Source organism: Melitaea cinxia, chromosome Z (genome assembly GCF_905220565.1).
Source record: "Melitaea cinxia chromosome Z, ilMelCinx1.1, whole genome shotgun sequence".
Classification (NCBI taxonomy): Eukaryota; Metazoa; Arthropoda; class Insecta; order Lepidoptera; family Nymphalidae; genus Melitaea; species Melitaea cinxia.
The window spans coordinates 18,714,573-18,720,572 of NC_059424.1; positions in this window are offsets into that span (position 1 = coordinate 18,714,573).

Here is a 6,000-nt window from a genome sequence, read left to right on the forward strand (position 1 = left end):
ACTGGCACTACGGACACTATACTATTATCTATACAAATAAATAAAATTAGAGTATCTGTTTGTTATATTAAAATTACTGCTTTTTGCTAAACTAATATGTACATATACACGATACATCTACCAAAATAACATTTTTTTATAATTTTTGTCTGTCTGTCTGTTTGGCTGTCTGCTTGTTCCAGCTAATCTCTAAAACGGCTGGACCGATTTTGACGGGACTTTCACTGGCAGATATCTGATATAATAAAGAGTAACTTTAGCTACTTTTATTTCAGGTTTACGTTGTATTTTATAACGCTGCGAACTGAACAAAAACTATTTTGTTAAATCCCACGCAGACAAAGTCGCGGGCACAGCTAGTGCGTTTACAAGGAATCAAAATTTCAATATATATATATATATATATATATATTCCGGAGTAGTGAAACAGACCCTTAATTCTACAGTCTAAAATAATTATGTTATGACTGATCACAAAGCGGTGTTTGCATAATTTCACAAGATCACATTTTGCATGTCATCTTATGTGACGTCGAACACGTCTTAATATTTCAGTTTAACTCCTAGTAAGCTTGATTAAATTGACATTAGAACATTTGAGATTATATATGATAAAGTTACACGAATTACATTTTAAATGAAACAAAACGATTCTTAAAAAATAAATTTTAGAATGTTAAAAGTCTGAACTGTCTAGTCGAAGTAAACTGTTTGTAAGTTTCTGTATCAACTTCGCTTAGACGGTTCATGGAAATTGCAGTATTACTTTCACTGTTGACTTATAAAATTTTGTAAAAAACCGTATTCGCGAAGAAAACAGTTTGATATTCATTGGAAATATTTCAGTACAATACATTTAAAAATCAAATAACTTTTTTTATCTGAAATTCGACACGACGTTATAGGGGTTAAAAGGGTATGCTGTGAAATAAATACGTAAGGTTAAGACAACATTTTGAGGGTTATTTAAATATTTTACATTGAGTGGCCATTTGATGCGTTTGCATGGCAGATTCAGTTAAAAGTAGTATCTCTATCTAGACAGTATCTCAACCCTAAGTGAGTTTTCCAGGTGCGTTTGAACCACATCATTTGACTATTGAAAGTCCTTGCTAGATAGAATCCATTTGACCTTGAAATTCAGAACGTTTTTTACTATAATTAATGTAAATCAAAATTATATAAAAATAAGATCAAGTGCTGAATTACAACATATATTTAACTAACACGGAATAAAACATGTTGATGTTTATTTATCTTAAATTAAATGTGAATTCGCAGAAATTTGGAGTGCCACTCTACATTGAAAATGTGTTTAATATTCTTAGCGCTTAAAATATCTTACAACAAACATGTTCCGTACAATCAAGATTTTTGATACTTTCACAAATAAATCTATATATTATAACATTGCTCCAAGCTTCATTCTAAAATTGAGAATATTTTTTTTTTTTTTTTTTCACCAATACGTCACGTATTTAATGTTACCAATGCAGTAAGTTGTTTTTCTAAGCGCAGTGATAACACACAAATATTGATTCCCAAATAAGTAATTAGGGCTGGTGCATTTTTTGCCGAGAGAATCGGCATAGCGATTTAACGGGGAAATGCTGCCAGCATTCTTGGTACAATTCTACGTGGACATGATTTATACCAAAACTATCTGTAAATATTTAGTTCTTAAGTATGTGTGTTGTGAATATGTATAATGTTTAATAAACTATTGTTACTTCAAAAAAAAAAAAAAAAAAAAAATAGTGCAGTGTTGCTATATTATCATTATCACGAAAATATTTTTATTAAGTATTTATCAAATTATTATATAAAGGAGGCGGGCGAACGTCCATAGAAAGTTGGGCCTGAACGTTACATTGATGATTTTAGTGTTATTCTATAGAAACTATCGTCCTTTATCAAATACAGAACATTTTGAATAAATCCTTCATGGGAGAAAAAAGTTACAAGATGACTTTGTTTAGTAAAAAATAACCTCAAATCGTTATAGTCACTCAGTACTTGTGTTAATTAAAGTACAATTACACGATTATGGACACCTACGGTTCAATGATAAATCATGTTTATTACAATTGAATCTATGTATTTGTTATTTTTCATTTCTCAATAATAAAGGGGAGAGTTAAATAAAAAATGGTTAATTATTTTAACATTTATTTATTCATCATCATAAATTATTAGAACTTTATCAAAAAATTGTGCAGGTGGTATTAGATTTTCTTGATGTCTTGCCCAGCCTAGGTACCGCCTAGCCTAGGTCCGTACATATTACGGACATTAATGGCAACAGCAACCTACTGTTCGTCTACCTAAGACACAATTACAATAATAAACTCGGATGGCGTTCCTTCCTCTGCGAGAATTGTCAACTAATATGTAAAAAACGTCGTTGTGTGTTGTTGTTGTGCTGTTGTTGTTAAACGTACGCGAAAGTCGTGAAAGAAAACCAAAAGATCAAACGAAATGCACAAAACACAAAAATATTCACTGCCGCAAGCTGAGAACAAAACGAGTGAATGGCTTTGACACTTGACTTACACCTGACTTAATGTTTTTACGCCTTTGATTGCCACCTTAAAAAATAAAGGTAGTCGTTTTTTTATACTAGTCTCTTTTTTTAGATAAAACCATTATACCCATTGCAAATCACGATAGCATTGCATACTCTTATTGTGCAACATAAGTACATAATAAAAAACCTTAAAAATAAAGACAAATGAAACGAATCGGCAATCCAATAATTCGTTTTTCTCAGCTAGCAACATTTGAAGTGTTTCTATAGGACAGAAAAATATACTAGGACACAGGAAAACAAAAGTGTTTCAATTTATTAATCAATTTACTATCCCATGGTAAAATAACGAATCGTTTCGCCATTGGGAATGAAAAAACTTGAAACGAATATTGATAAATATTTCAATGATGTAACGGACAGTAAAGTTCAGGCCCATTTTCGCCCGTGGCCTTTGTTGTCTATTTTATTAAAATTAAAATAAAAAAAAAACGTATAAACGACTAACTTTAGCTTTTATATGGTAAAATTGTTTTTAAATAATAAAAATTCTGAATGAAATTTTATATAATTTACTACTAGAATTGTTTGAATAGAAGAATAAAACTACCAATGCACTCTTAGCTTGTTCTTCGGAAAATGTATAAGAAAACTCCTTAGAAATAACTTTTTCTGAAGTAACATTATTTCTTTCTCTTATTCTTTTATGCTGAAGCATCATGTCGAGAGAATTGAACACTATATCGCGTTGCTAATATTAACGCTTAATTCCAAACTGAAATAAACTACAAATCTAGCAAATTTCGAATCAAAAGAAAATTCATTAATATATGATTGAATTGATGATGCACGTTATTCCCGTTATAAACAAGACTGCAGCTAAAATTCATCATCCATGCTCTCGTCGTTCGACTATATAATCTCTAATTATTATTATTTAAGATTAAATTAATTTAGTATACTTGTCACCAATCTATAAAGTCATATAATTATTAACAAATTATTTTTGAAGTGAAACTTCTTTAGGCGCATGTGGGGTAAAATTTTTACACAAAACGTCACGTGTCACGAATGTTTCCATAGCGCGTTGAATTCACCGGTCCTCCTCCGATCAAGTTAAGCAACTTCGGGCGCAGTCAGCACTTGGATGGGTGACCGCCTGGGAACACCGTGTGACGTTGGCTTTTGTTTTTTTTTCAATTCGTTTTTTAAATTAGTTTTTTAATTAGTTTGCCAAAGAAGTTTCACTTCTGACATGTGTATTTTGTACGCACGTAATTTTTTTTAATATCTGTCTTGCAAAAATAAGTGAAACCAAAGGGCGTCTGGAAGAGATCGCTCTTTCAGCGATAAGGCCGCCTTTGTACATCTTTCATTATATTTTTTGTTTTTGTTGTTTCATTTAATGGTGTACAATAAAGAGTATTATTATTATTATTAGACCAAAATAGTAAGGTGTGCTACCTTATAATATAAAACTGAATATTCTATAGGATCGCTAAAATGGTTCAAAGAAAAGCTTGAAGTACTCGTACATAGCTCCAGGAATGTATTTCCGTTATTAATTCAAAGTGTATGGTGAATTTTTAATTTTAGATAGTAATCCTTGTATGACGTGTTTGTATATGCGTTTATTTATCTGCCTATTGGAACGAACTTATTGAAGAAAGCACTCGTCTTCGTCCTAAAATACCGACAGTTTGCGGGTTCGAATCCCGCTCGGGACGAATATGGACAAAAATTCCTCTCCGGTTTGGTTCCACGTAGCCAATAGAAAGGATTGTCGTGTGCGGGAATCGAATCCGCAATCACCAGCGCAACAGTCACAAACCAGTGCTATGACCGCTACACCAATGCGTCATCCAGTATTTCTATACAATCGATAATCTATATATTAATACGTGAAGCAAAAACTTTCAACCCCTTTTTACAAAAATTACGCGCACGAAGGAGTATAAAATTTCGCACACTTATAGTTTATATAGAGAAAGAGATAATATTTTTTTTTAGTTATGCATAAAATATTTTAAATCAATTTAAAAAAAATACACAGACTACCATGTATTTGACACACACACGAATATTATACTCTTTTGTTCATTGTCAGAGTCTGTAGTCAAATTAAAAATTAAAAAATGTTCCTTATTTTCATAACTTTTTGGTTTTCTTTAATTTAAATCTAAGCTAGTTACACAGCTAGTTTACAAATATAACACATGAAAATAGAAATTACAAATAAATAAATACATTATTGATTTGATTGATTACGCTGTAATAAAATAGATATTACGAGTATAAAAAAGAATTAACATGACACGCTTCCTCGCGACGGCTACTTTATGTTTGGTACAAGCTTTTTTGTAAGCATAAAGATGTTTTTATTTAATCTTCTAAGTAACGTATGAAAGGCTTTGTAGATTTTCCTTATTCATAAATAAATATAGCTTAAGTTTTATTCAGTAACCTTATAAACACAAAATCTCTTTTTTACTTTATGTCTCTGAAAATGAGTGAATAATATATATTCCTTTAATTTTTTTTGGAAAAAAATAGTTAACTTTTTGAAATTTAAAATAATAAACTCCTATTATGAAATAAGTGCTGTGTGGCTACGGCACTAAAGAATTTAGCCACCCCCTCTCTTCCCGTGGGTGTCGTAAGAGCGACTAAGGGATAACAAGGTTCCACAACCACCTTGGAACTTAAGAAGTCGACCGATGGCGGGATAACCATCCAACTGCTGGCTTTGAAATACACAGGCCGAAGACGGGCAGCAGCGTCTTCGGTGCGACTAAGCCAGTACTGCGGTCACCAACCCGTCTGCCCAGCGTGGTGACTATGGGCAAAACACATGAGTTCACGTTGTTTTTGGCGTGAACTTGTGGAGGCCTATGTCCAGCAGTGGACTGTAAAGGCTGTAATAATGTAATGATGAATGAAATAAGCTTTAGATTTATTTATTTTTATTTTTTTATTTTATACTTTATTGTACACCACAAATATATTACAAAGCATAAATATAGTTACAGACAGTGAAGTACAAGTCAAGATCGGAGAACTAAGACAACCATTTCGCATTTCTCAAACCTAATAAGATTATTCTGTGTATATTTTCAACAAAATATATCCCTCGTTAAATGTTCAAAAGAAAAATTTCTTTGTGTATTCTCCCAGTAAATAAATCGTAAAGAAGGGTATCATCTGAAGGTTCAATCGTAACATTTTTTCAACTTTGAAATTTTAGTGTGTTCGTCATACTGCTCAAATTTTTGAGATCATATCTCATGTTATATATTTTATAACACATTTGTATAGACTTTTTGAATTATCAGTGATGACAGCTATGGTACAGTGCTGACGAAAGTTCACTTGTGCAATAAATAAAAATAAATATATTTATTGCTACTTCACGATATCATATAAAAAAATGTTCAACAGAATACTAACATGACGAAATACGACTATAAAATTCC